At 43.4% G+C, this 14,090-nt stretch overlaps 1 protein-coding gene across 1 annotated transcript in view; it reads left to right on the top strand.

The window, feature by feature from the left end:
• The window catches only part of LIPC (lipase C, hepatic type), a 160,449-nt gene that overhangs the window by 6,512 nt on the left and 139,847 nt on the right, over positions 1–14,090 (top strand). The gene's annotated exons all lie outside the window — the stretch shown is intronic.

Here is a 14,090-nt window from a genome sequence, read left to right as displayed (position 1 = left end):
ATGCTTAACCCACTGAGCCACCCAGGCGCCTCCAAATAATATTTTAAAAGAATATCTAATGCTGCTGAAATATGTCATTAATATGTTACAACAGGTTATAAAAGCATTTGTACAGTATGTTTGTTTGCAATTGTATTTTTAAAAACAGATAAATTTGGAGGTATCCAAATCACAATGTCAACAGTGGTTATCTCTGGATGGTGAAATTTCATTATGTTTTTCTTTTTGCTCTTCGTTTTCTTTTCAATAACAAATATTTAATGATTTTACAATAGAAAAAGTTATTTAAAATAAAACATTCACCAAAATAAGCTTTGGTAGGCTAAAGATTCCAATATAAAATCTAACTATGGAAGAATTTGCAAAAAGTTTTGAAAAAAACGTGTTTATCACCTCTCTGGGGGAATTTTAACTTTCTCAGCTTTGAAACAATTTTAATGATTGCACTATAAAAATTAGCATTACTAAAGATTTTTGAAGAGGGAAAATATTTCTATCAAACATTACAAAGAATTAAGATCTATCACAATTAGCTAATTCAAATTGTAAAATCAATGTCAATTTGCAAAAGACAAATAGGTAAAAGACAGGACCATTCCCATAAGGGAAATACAATTAGTAGAGAAACAGAGGGGGAAAATGTTAATTCTCTCTAGAAATCAAAGAAATGTAAATGAAAGCAGTCTAAAGATGACAGTTTACATATTCTAAAAGAACCAAAAAAAAAAAGTTGAATGCTAATATCCAGTGCTGGTGAAGCTGCCCAGAAATTGACTCATAAATTCATTTACAACTATATCATTCCTACACTTTAGGCAGAAATGTTACCACTCAGAATTTAGTCTTAAGAAATACTTTGGCAAAAGCAGGAAGGTTCCTCTTCATCTACTTGACTACTAAATGTTGGAACTTCCAGGACTCAGCCCTTTGGCACCTTCTCTCTTCCATCCATGTGCATGCACAGTTTGGAGGAGCTCATCCATACATGCACCAAGACCTCTGTCTTCAAAGTTCTCCAGGGGGACAACAGACCAGTGCAGAGATTTTCCTGGGGATGGGTGAAGAGAAATGGATGGATCTTGAGGGCAGTTCAAGGACTCTGAATTCAGTCAAAGAGGCAATAAAGACAAGAGGGGCCAGCAAAGAGAGTCAGAGAGATGCCTAAAGCAATTTTCATCATAGTATTAATCACTTAGGTTAATAACCTAACATTCCAGGCTTTATCCACTAGGGAGTACCAGTGAGGTCATCAGTAATTTCCTAATTGCACTAGCCCTCAGCTCACCTGTAGGCCACAAGATTTCAGCTGCCCTTGAACCCCACCTCCATAAACCCCTTGAACACTCCCTCTAGAGCCCTACCATGCTAGCAGCCAGAATTTTCCCTCTGCTCGTGGCCCCCCAGGACTATGTGTCAACAAGGTGCATCCTACCTGGAGGTCAGGAAGCAGACCTGCTTGAACCCCACGTCTCACATCATATCTTGGTTCCACAAACATACTTATTTACTTGGTGTCCCAGTCTGGGGTCTCCACTTCATGTGAGTCCTTTTACAGCTTAAGGATGTTTGGACGTTTACCATCTTTCATAATCATGACCTCATGAGGTCACCAGTTTCATTATCTCCACTGTTCAGAGGTCATGACTGACCCAAGGCAGAGCTGGGCTCAAGTCCTGATATTTTGCCATTGGTCCATGTCTCTCTCCATGGCACCAAGTTTGGCCAAGACTGAGTCCTGCTACTCAATTAACAGCCTACCATTTCCTTTTTTGTTTATACACTGTCTGTGAAAAAATGGACAAGGTGAGTTACTTTTCTATCAAGAGCTAAGACAAGCAGATTTGCTGCAGAGATGATATGACAGCAAAAAGAAAGAGTCCCCAGAGGCAAGGAGCCTTGTGTAAATCTGACTGTGTTGTCGGCCCAGCTCCAAGATCCCAATTACACACCAGCTGACCTCTGAGATCTAATCTCCGCTGTTTCCTAAGGCATCAGGACAATTCGCTATCCCAGGAGTTCTTGGAACCATCAGATTAGGAGTAAAATTGTGGAGTAAAAAATGGCTCTCTCCAGGGTAGCACTCCAGGCCCGTAAATTTAAAGGAAGCCTAGACACAGCAATATTTTCCTCCTCCTATCCCTGAACTTTGCCTAGAGGTAAAACTCCTTCCCCAACCTGGCTCACTCAGAATAAATACTTGCTCCTCTCCTGCAGAATGCAGGCTGCTAAGGGGAGGGAGGGCAGGTGTCACACCTGTGGGGTTCACCTGAATGATCTGACAGTTTCTCAAGGTATAAGAAATGGGGCTGATGGAACCCTGAGACATTCAGAAATTCCTCTTTGGAGTTGAAGAGATGCCCCCTCCGCCAGACTCAAAGGGAAAAAACAAACTTCTCAAAGGCAGATTTGCACCAACTGGCCTGGGCAGGACCATATAGACAATCTTCTCTGGTTCTTACTATGCGCTGCCCCAAGGGGTGCCTAGATTCTCCAGCCCATGGACATGTCTCCTAGGGTCTGAGGAGTCCAACCAGGGATAGATTCACCACCAAGCTCCTAGACCTGACTCAAGAAAACCACCTCTCCAGGCCTTTGGGTACTATCCCCTGTAAGGAGGGCCCTTCCCAGTCTAGAGACTGTTTTCTCTGGCCACTAACTTGAGAAAAGAAACCACGTTTTCAAATTTAAATTCAGGGTAGCTGGTTCAAGACGGGCAATGGGAATTACTCAAAAAACAACAACAAAAAAGCAAATATTGGACAGAGGAGGCTTTATTTTTTAAATAGAAGGGAATACATCACATCACAATTTACACAGTTAATTTCAAAATCAAGAACAGGAAACAGATGCATCTATACTTTTTTTCAAAAACACTGTAACTAGTTCTCCTATTCTTTATTATAGATGGAGGGGGGTGGAGAGAAAGGGAAGGAACATGTAAGTGTAGGAAAAATAAAAAGCACAGTGAAAAATTGTAATCAATAAAAATAATAATAGCAGACACGTGTTGTGCTGGGCACTGTGCTAAGCACAGTTTACGGTTCTCATTTATTCCTCCCCCAAACCCTTGAGGTAAATAATAGTACTACCCCTGAGTTAGAGTAGGGAACTGAGATTTTAAATAATTTTCCCACTAATCGAGCCATGAAGGGAGAGGGCAGCATAGAGATCCAGCTGTCTGTTTTCACAAAGCCTCCTCTCAAGAGACAAAGATACAGAGACAGCCTTTCCTCTGGAAGGAAACTTATCCTGCTATCTTTAGAATTCTGTAGCTAAATACTTCCCTTTATCATTTCTCAACAATAGGAGTTACAGGGTAAATTTTGTGCTTCAATGGAAAACGATGCATTGTCTAACCACTGCACAGCCTTCCTGAGTTATCTGATTCGAGTCTTCATTGCCCTTGAGGCATTTTACAACGCTGTACATCACAGATAACTAATAGCAATGCAAAATGCAAATCCTGCCCTGTCCTGTGTGGATGTCCGATTGACTTTCCTCCTGCAATGGGAGAAGCTAAATGTGCGTCCATTAGCACATTTCAACATTCTTGTATCCATATATATTTGGGGGAGGGGGGGTTGGCTTCTTCTTTGAACTAGTTATAGAAACACCCTTACCAGCTTCCTCATTAACAAGTTAAATAAAATATTTACCATATGTTCATTTTTAATATCTGAATGAGAGCCATAATTCTATCTTTAAAAAAAAAAAAATCCGTCTTAACAGAATTATCAAAGCTTGTCAAAGCATCCCATGCCTTTCTGGAGGACCCTAGGCATGATCTAACCCAAATGGTTTCAAGAGCACCTGGGTAACCGGCAATGCTGTATAAATAAGGTCATTCGTAGCATAGACTTGCCCTAACAATTTCCATCAAACCCTGTTCTGTCCATGGCAAAGCTTCATGGGCAAGAACCCCAGTCCCCTCGTTTTCCCTGGACTTTTTTTTTTTACTGTTTTTACTGTTGATTGATGGAACATTCTTCTGTATATAAATTATATAATTCCATCACACCATCCATTGCTTTTATCCTGAGCTAGTCTCATGGGCTATTTCAGGGCTCTCTCCATGAAATAGCTGAGAAAGCGTTTGAGAACACTTGTTTTGAAAATAAGAATCTAATAAACACACAATCTATGTCTTTATCGGCAGTTCAAGAGCACACAGCACAATCCCAATTTTTTTGACCTTAGATACACTAGGATGTCACCCTTGGCAAACCTGCCTTTGGTTGGGTTTTGGAGTTAGACAATTGTAATTGAAATCCCATTCCACCACTTACTAGAATGTGGATTTGGGCAACTCAGTAACTTCCTTAACCCTCAGTTTTCTTCGCTGTACAAAGAGGAATAATCACACCTGTGTCATACGATTATTTCTGAGGTTTCAATGAGTTACATGGCCAGCCTGGCACCTTTGGGAATTGGTCCCTGAGCTGTTAACCCCTGACTTTGAGGCCTGTCTACCAGTCAATGACTAACTGCATCATCAAGACACCATATGTGGTGGAAAAATGGTGAGTCATTGGTAGCCCTTGAAACAGATCACTGGGAACTGCTCTTCATTTTTTGCAGCCAAAGACTTCATTTGCTAATGAAGCTTTTGTGAGATGAGTGTGTGACACAGTATGTAGACCCGCTGCTGCAGAGAGGTTTGGGCATCTCAATCTGAGATACTTCAGCCATGCCTGATGCCCAGGATGGTGTCAGTGCCACTGGGTATCCCATATTCAGAAGCACGGGGACCCAGCATGCTGACACCCCACCTTCCCAACCTGTGTCTTTGGTCTGCTTCAATCAGTTACTCAGTTTGTGACTTCTTTGGTCTCCCTGAGGAACCGAACATCATCACTCATCACCAAGCCCAACCAACAAGCCAAGCAGCTAGAGGAGGCAGGCAGAGTCTAGTCTATACCCTCCCTCTTTCCCACAGAGGAGAAAACCCTTGGCCAATTTTAAGGAGCCAGCAAAGTTCCATGCCTATCTGGTTGTTCTAAACCAACTTAAATCTTTATTTCCTTTTGCTTCCAAGCAATCAGAGAAATAAAAAGATTTTCCATTCTACGAAACTACTAAAGTCGTAAGAGGCATTACTGATTCCAGAGTATCTGGTGACCAAAAACAAAACAAAACAAAAAGACTATTCTGGTTTTGGGGTTTTGGTTTGTTTGTTTGTTTCTTTGTTTGTTTAACTGTTCCACAAACCACAACTGTAGTTCGGACAGGGAGAGTAAATGGACCAGCACAGAGCAGGAAACAAAAATAAGTGCAGAAAGAGCTCAATTCTTTGCTGACCAGCTACCTTGATCTTCACTTTAGACTGGAACTGAGAGAGCAATAGAGGTTACAGGGACCTAGAAGTCCTCACATCCGATGTGCATCAATTAGACATGTGACCTTGGACAAGGAATCTGAAAACCTCCGTTTTCTCACCTGTAAAATGGGGGAAATAACTCCTACCTCATTTGTTACAAAAGTCAAATGAGCTTTGACTCTGCCAACACCTGTCAGAGGTGCCTTCCACGTGAAAATGTTTGATCTCATGATTCCATTTGACAGAGGAGAAAACTGAGCCTGAGAGAAATTACATAATTTGCCCAGGGTTACAAACCTAGTCTGAGGCAGAGCCAATGCAAAGTTTATCTGCAAAATTTCATCAATAAAGGGATGATGATCTTGATGAATAAATATCTGCTTGAACTTCTTAAAACACTTCGTTCTTTGGAATAGTCTAAAAGCTTACCTGCAAACTTGTTTTCACCTTTCATTTGTCTACTGATCTTAGAAAAACTTTTAAAAAATATATGGAAAGGTTAAACTCCAGGCCAACCCCATTCCAAAGGAGGATGTGTTCCAAGCCTTCTTGTTTTCATCATAGTCCCACATGGTACAAAAATGTCTACAGACTGATCGGTGGCCCAATAAAAGCTGGGTCACTTTCCCGATGGCAGCCTGTCCCCAAGAAAGAGTGAGAGGTGTCCTTTTCCAATGACATGACCCTAAAAGTGTCATAAATTTCATCTTGGGAGCAGAGTACAGTTCAGACATAGGGAAGAAAGCCCCATGCAGTTGTGAGGAAAGCCAGACACACAGGGCTTAAGGACTAGTGGCTGTTAAGAAAACTGATCCTGGACTCAGATGGCCCTCATTTCCCCTCTCTCTGCCTTTTACTGGTAAGATATGGTTTTGTCCCAGTTCTTAATCTCTTAAATCTCAACCATAAACCAAGGGAAATAATAGTACCATTCCAAAAGTTATTGTTTCAATTACTCTTTTCTCAGAATTCCAACCTGAGGCTGCCCTTCCTCCCTATCCCCAGTTTCTGAAGATGAAAGCAAGAAAACCTGATTCTGAATATAAAACTATTTCTTTCATAAGTGAACTTCACCACAATCCCCTGGCTTCTCCCCACCAGGGACTTGCTCTCTTTATCTCTGTAAATTATTTATTTCTTTTCTTCTGATTAACTTTCTTATCACCATTACACTAAAAGAAAAGGTTACAGTCAGGTCATCAAATGCCAGTCTCTTGAAATGTCTATTTCCTCAAGAAGCTTTTCAAATTAAAAGAGAGCAAGAATTGGGCAATTTTTAAGAATCTAATTATAAAGCCATTATTATTTTAGATGGAGGATTATAGACAGTGCTGATAACTCTGCTGGAGACTCCAGCCTCCATGGGATCAGGCCTACCCCCTTCTCAGTTCATGGGAAATGAAAAGTCCCCCTAAAACCACTGGACTTTCTTGAACGTGCAAATGACTAAAGACCCCACTAATGGATCTAGTGACTCTGCCACTGTATTAATGGAGTCAACCACATTACAGTCAGGTTATTAAGGCCTGGGAGCCTGTCTATCCCTCTACCTCAGAGTCTTCACCCCTTTTCAATGGAGCACCTTTATCAGTTTTAAAAAAACCTTGAGCACTCCCCCCCTCAAAATATATGGGTATGTATATGCTTACAAATTATATAGCACCAATATATTACATAGTGCCATATACTAATTATATAGTATGAAGGTATATCAAATATTATATATAGCTCTTGGAGCCAAGATGGCGGAACAGCATGGAAGTTTTTTGTGTGTCTCCCGTCCATGAAATACAGCCGGACCAACACTAAACCATCCTGCCCACCTAGAAAACTGATCTGAGGATTAACACAACAATCTGCACAACCTGAACCACAGAATTCAGCAGGTGTGCGGTGCGGAGAGGTGAAGTGGGGGAGACAGAAGCTGCAGGGGGCAGGGGAGCCACGTTTGCATGTGGAGAGAGGACAGAGACGGGGTGGGGGTGGGGAGAATACGGGAAAAGCACCCCCTTCCCCAAAAAGCAGCTGGAGAGAAAGTGGAGAAGTGGAAACAGCCGCAGGGACTGAACTAAAAAGGGAGAAACGAGAGGGTTTAAATTCCATTAAGACTATCAACAGGGGAAGCACGGAGTCTGAAACTCCGCAGCTCAATACCTGGTGGTGCTCTGGTGGGAAGGGCGAATCCCCGGGAGCAGAGTGGGGTCCGGAGGTCTTCAGGCCACACGGAGAGAGGCGGTTCCCCTGCTGGGAAAACACCTGGTAGAAGCTGTGTGGGTCCCCCAAAGGCAAGGCCCCAGTGGACCTGGGAGAACCACCACATTCGCTGGTACTGGAACAAGGTCGTTAAGGGTGAAGCCTGGTGCCAGATGTGTGTTGTGATTTTCCATAGTCCCTGAGGCGCTGCTGCTACACTATCTCGCGAACTTTTTCTGGGGCGGGCTGGCACCTGGCCTCACTCTCTGGGCATCGGCAGCAGCAGGGTCCAGCAAGCGTTGCTGGCACCCCGCCATTGCTCGGCGAGACCCTCCTGCAGACGGGAAGAACAGGTCAAAGCCACAGTCTCTCACAAGCAAGGGGTCAGGAAAAACAGCCGCATCTGAGACCAAACTCAGGAGGGAGGTGCTGCCTGGGGCTTGGTCACGGACAGTGTAAAAGCGGGGAGTGGATGGAAGCCGAAGACGAAGAACGGGTGCACGATTGCTGATCGGGGAGAACAGCTCTGACACTAGACGTTGGGTAGTCGGGTGACGCCATTTTTGCCGCTCCCGCGCATGCGCATACGCACCTACAGGCGCCAGAACACTCCACCCCAGTAAGCTAAGCAGCGCCATCTAGTGGAGAATGGAGCCATTACACTAAGCCCCGCCCAGCTGGGCCAACCTCGCTCTTCAGGAACACAAGTCTCTCCGCCTGCTTAGTTTATGGACTATAAAGCGCTTCCTAATTTGACTTCTAGGGGAAAACGAAGTCACTTCACTCGTATTTCAGTCTGTTCGCTGGTCCATCTATTCAATCTTCTTTCTTTTTTCTTTTTTCTCTTCTTTGTTTCTTTTCTTTTTCTTGAATACAGAAAGAGAAAAAATTCATTTTTACTTTCAATTTTTATGAAAAATATTTTTCTTTAATTTTTTTCTACTATATTTTCTACCTTTGTATAAATTTTTTCAAATTCTATTTTACTTCCATCATTTCATTTTAGTCTACTTCAGGGTATTCATTTTTTCAAATTTTCAAGTGATTTCCTTTTTTATTTCTTTCCCCTTTTTTCTCTAATCTATCAAGCCCCTTTCAACACCCAGACTAAAACACACCTAGGATCTAGCATTATTTATTCTAATTTTTGTGTGTGTGTGTGTTTGTTTTTAATTTTTTAATTTAAATTTTTTTTTTTTAAATTTTTTTTTTTCAACGTTTTTTATTTATTTTTGGGACAGAGAGAGACAGAGCATGAACGGGGGAGGGGCAGAGAGAGAGGGAGACACAGAATCGGAAACAGGCTCCAGGCTCCGAGCCATCAGCCCAGAGCCTGACGCGGGGCTCGAACTCACGGACCGCGAGATCGTGACCTGGCCGAAGTCGGACGCTTAACCGACTGCGCCACCCAGGCGCCCCAATTTAAATTTTTTTTTAATTTTAATTTTTTTAATTTTAATTTTTTAACCTCATTAATTCCTCTTCTCCCTTCAAAATGACAAAATGAAAGAATTCACCCCAAAAGAAAGAGCAGAAAGAAACGACAGCCAGGGACTTAACCAACACAGATACAAGCAAGATGTCTGAACCAGAATTTAGAATCACGATAATAACAATACTAGCTGGAGTCGAAAATAGATTAGAATCCCTTCCTCCAGAGATAAAAGAAGTAAAAGCTAGTCAGGATGAAATAAAAAATGCTATAACTGAGCTGCAATCTCGAGTGGAGTCCAGGGCGGCAAGGATGGATGAGGCAGAACAGAGAAACAGCGATATAGAGGACAAACTTATGGAGAATAATGAAGCAGAAAAAAAGAGGGAGATTAAGGCAAAAGAGCACAATTTAAGAATAAGAGAAATCAGTGACTCATTAAAAAGGAACATCAGAATCATAGAGGTCCCAGAAGAGGAAGGGAGAGAAAAAGAAGTAGAAGGGTTATGTGAGCAAATCATAGCAGAAAATTTTCCTAACCTGGGGAAAGACACAGACATCAAAATCCAGGAAGCACAGAGGACTCCCATTAGATTCAACAAAAACCGACCATCAACAAGGCATATCATAGTCAAATTCACAAAATACTCAGGCAAGGAGAGAATCATGAAAGCAGCAAGGGGAAAAAAAATCCTTAACCTACAAGGGAAGATAGGTTTGCAGCAGACCTATCCACAGAAACTTGGCAGGCCAGAAAGGAGTGGCAGGATATATTCAATGTGCTGAATCAGAAAAATATGCAGCCAAGAATTCTTTATCCAGCAAGGCTGTCGTTCAAAATAGAAGGAGAGATAAAACGTTTCCCAGACATAAAAAATACACACACACACACACACACACACACACACACACACACACACACACACAGTTTTCCAAGTTAGTATTTTACTCCATCCATGCTGCTGTAATAGGTTATCATAGACCGGGTGAACAACAGAAATTTATAAACAAAAGAAATTTATTTCTCACTGTTCTGGAGGCTAGAAAGTCCAAGATCAAGGGACCAGCAGATGTGGGGTCTGGTGAGATCCTCACAGATGGCCATGTTCTCACTATAACCTCACAGGAGCAAAGGAGCAAAGAATTGGGGTGCCTGGTGGCTCAGTTGGTTAAGCGTCTGACTTCGGCTCAGGTCACAATCTCATGGTTTGTGAGTCCAAGCCCCGCATCCAGCTCTGTGCTAACAGCTTGGAGCCTGGAGCCTGCTTTAGATTCTGTGTCTCCCTCTCTTTCTGCCCCTCCCTGGCTCACACTCTGTCTCTCTCTCCCCAAAATAAATAAACATTAAAAAAAATTTTTTTAAAGAAGCAAGGAATCTGTGTGCAGTCTTTTTTACAAGGACACTCCCCCCACTCATGAGGGCTCTGCCCTCAGGACCTTATCACCTCCCAAAGACCACACCTCTAATACCATCACTTTGGGGGCTATGCTTTAACATATGAATTTTAGAGAGGCATCCAGCCTCTAGCAGAAAATATAAAAACATCTTTAGGGCCTCTTCTATTCTTCTTGTGCCCTGATAGACCTCACAGAAGCCAGTTAGAGGCAATGGTTCAAACTTCGTGGAGAACTTGTTTTTCTAATGAAAGCTCTCCAGGCCTCAGTCCTAGAAGCTTTAATTGGATTGTTCTTGGGCGGTCCCCAAACCTGTCCACTCCCTGAGATCTCAGGCTGACTCTGATTCCAGTGATCAGATTTTGAATTTACCCTCTCTTTGGCTACCCTTTTCATTTTATCACTATGGTCCTACTGTTATCTACCTCCTGGAGACCCTCTTGTTTCCCTATGTAAATTAAAACAATCAAACAATAATAATAACAACTGCCATTTATTATTTCCTGCTTGCCAGGATTGCTTTATCTCTTTCCATTATGCCCTTTAACCTGATCAGGTAGATATCAGTAGTCCTTGTACAGATGGAAGAAAAAAACTAAAGCTCAGAATACTCAGGTCTTGCCCCAGATTACCCAGTTAGGAAGTGGTAGGCCAAGGATTTGAACCTAGACCTGTCTGATTCCAAGGCCTGGGCTCTTGACCACTGAGTATGCTGTCTCCAGAATAAGTGACTGCATTTACTGAACCTCTACTATGAACCAGGCACTGGGCTCTGCACTTCACATGCACATCTCTAATACTCATGATGTATCTGCTTTTGTACAGAGATGATTCTCAGGCCGCAAATTCTAATATACACGAAATGTCTTTACTTTCTGTAAGCCATCTGAATTACTGACTCCAAACTCCTGTTTTTCAAGCCCTCCCGGATTTCTTCTTTCCACCCCACCCCCACCCCCAGTGTGCCATAGTTCTGGATCAGACACAGCAACAGCTAGGCCTGGGGGTGGGGGTGCCGCCTGGTTCTCTGTCACCCACCCCCCCAGGTGGCCATGGAGGGGCCTGTCCTCCCCATCTTCCATGACCTGTTAGTGTTGGAGGCTCACTGCTCTCCTACTTCCCGCCAGGCACAGGGGAATCCTTTTGCCCATCTGCCAGCACCACATAACCATATCCCCCTTGGGTTCTTACCAACTTCCAGCAGGGTTTCTGGGAAGCCAGGGACGGTCTCCTGTGCCCTCAGACCTACAATCTTTTCATCTCCACTGACCTGAGAAGCCCAAGAAACTTTCTTTCTGATGATGGGAAGGTGGGGTGCTCCTGCTTCCTTTAAAATATGTTTAGCCTTGGGGTGCCTGGGTGGCTCAGTCAGTTAAGCGACCGACTCTTGATTTTGGCTCAGGTCATGATCTCACCATAGTGAGATTGAGCCCCATGTTGGGCTCCACACTGGGCGTGGGGCCTGTTTGGGATTTTCTCTCTCTCCCTCCCTCTCTCTCTGTCCCTCCTCCGCTCATGTGCATGTTCTCTTTCTCAAAATAAATAAATAAATGTGAAAACAAAACAAAACATGTTTAGCCCTTTGCTTGTCTTTCTTGGTTACAATTCATTTGTCCTAGGTCCTAAGTTTGGGGAAGACAGAGGATTTGTAGAATTCTCTCTGGTTTGCCCTTCTTAAGTGGAAGCGAGAACAAGGGGGAGATGTTGGGAGAAAAATCATATTAAGTTGGTATTTCAAAGTATTTTCTCTGGCTTATGCTATCCCATTTTACAGGTGAGGAGATGGAACTCATTAAGGTTAAGTAACATTTTGCTCGGCTAATAGATAGTAGACCCAGCATCCTCAGGCTCTGGAAATCTGATTCTCTATGAAGTCCTCCTCTCTTCCCTGCCAGGAGTCTCCCCGGCAAGCTTCAAGGAAACACAGAAGAGCTTGTGCATTAAAACCACCACACAAGGGTGATGGGTTAGGAAGGCAGAGCTTGGGCAGACAGGTGCTCTGCAGACATTTGGGAGGGAAGCGTCTTGGATATTTCGAAGCCACTTGGATACACTGGTATCTTGATGAGTTAATTTGCAGAGCAGACGCCCAACTTACCTAACTGCCTACTCAACATTTCCAGTTGAATGTCTGAGAGGCATCTCAGACTCCACAGGGTCAAAGCTGATTGCCTAATCTTCCCCCACCAAGCCTGTTCCACTCACAGCCTTCCCCACCTCAGCTGATATCAACCCCATTGTCCACTTGCTCAAGCCAAAGTCCTTGAAGTCATCCTCAGCACCTCTCTTTGCCTTACAGCCCACATTCCAGTAGTCAGGAAACTCTGTTGCACCCACCTTCCAAATATACCCAACACCATCCAACCACTCCTCAATTCCGCTCTTACCATGCTGAACCAAGTCACCATCACTTCTCACTGGATCACTGCAATAGCCTCCTCACACATCTCCCCAACGTGCACCCTTGCTCATTTATAATCTGTCCCTGGCCTTGCAAACCAGAATGATCTTTTTTTTTTTTTTTTTTTTTTAAATTTTTTTTTTCAACGTTTTTTATTTATTTTTGGGACAGAGAGAGAGACAGAGCATGAATGGGGGAGGGGCAGAGAGAGAGGGAGACACAGAATCGGAAACAGGCTCCAGGCTCCGAGCCATCAGCCCAGAGCCTGACGCGGGGCTCGAACTCACGGACCGCGAGATCGTGACCTGGCTGAAGTCGGACGCTTAACCGACTGCGCCACCCAGGCGCCCCTGGAATGATCTTTTAAAGATATAATGCAAATCATGTGACTCTTCTCCTCAGGATGGTTTCCTATGTCTCAGATCATGAAAGTCAAAGTCTTTATAAGGGTATCTCCTTGATCATTGGCTTCTTTGTTGTTCCTGGAACAGACCAGGCATGCTCCTACCTCAGGGCCTTTGCATTGGGTGCTCTGGCTGTCTGAAGCTCTCTTTCCCAATATGTCCACAGAGGCAACTCACTGAAACCCTCGTTTAAAGTTTAACTTCCCAACAAGGCTCATCCTGACCATTTAAAATCACTACCTCCCCCCACCTCCTGAATTCTGCTATACTTTCCCTTTTTCCATAGCTTATTACACTCTACAATCTACATAAATCTCTTGTTTACTATGTTTATTTTCTATCATCTGATTCCTCCTCCCCCCAGTGGTATATAAGCTTCACAAAGACTGGAATCTTGGTCTGTTTTGTTTACTTGTATGTCCCAAGAGCCTAAAACAGTGCCTGGAACATAGTAGGTATGCAGGGGGAGAAAAGTTGGAATAAATAAAGTTGAAATAAAACTAGAGACCCAAGGAATATCATAAGAGTCATACACAGTAACATTTCTCCTGCCTGACTTCTCAGTCCTCTACACAAGGGAACATTAGTTAGCACAGAGGAGAGTTTCTTCTGGGGTCACCTCCCAGTGGGGCCCCCCTCAAAGGCATTCAGTCCCACATCTTTGCTTCTGTGTCATCCTCTTCTTACACTGAGGTTAGAGCTTTCCTGCCCACTTCAGCTATAGAAACGTTTACCCCACCAACTCTTTGACTTGAGGCACCAGCCATTTTGCAAAATTCAACAGAAAATGGGCCCTCCAGCTGCTCTCCACCTGGCAGAGCCCTTCTCTTTTTCTTTGTGCTTAGTCTGCAATTTGAAATACCATTGCCATGAACCAGCATCCCCTCTATCAGAGGGAGAGCTAGGCAACCGTGTGGGAGCCACCGACCCCTGACCTTTGACAGAATT

This window comes from Neofelis nebulosa, chromosome 7, assembly GCF_028018385.1.
Source record: "Neofelis nebulosa isolate mNeoNeb1 chromosome 7, mNeoNeb1.pri, whole genome shotgun sequence".
NCBI classification, from domain to species: domain Eukaryota; kingdom Metazoa; phylum Chordata; class Mammalia; order Carnivora; family Felidae; genus Neofelis; species Neofelis nebulosa.
This window is presented reverse-complemented; position numbering and strand designations above follow the sequence as displayed.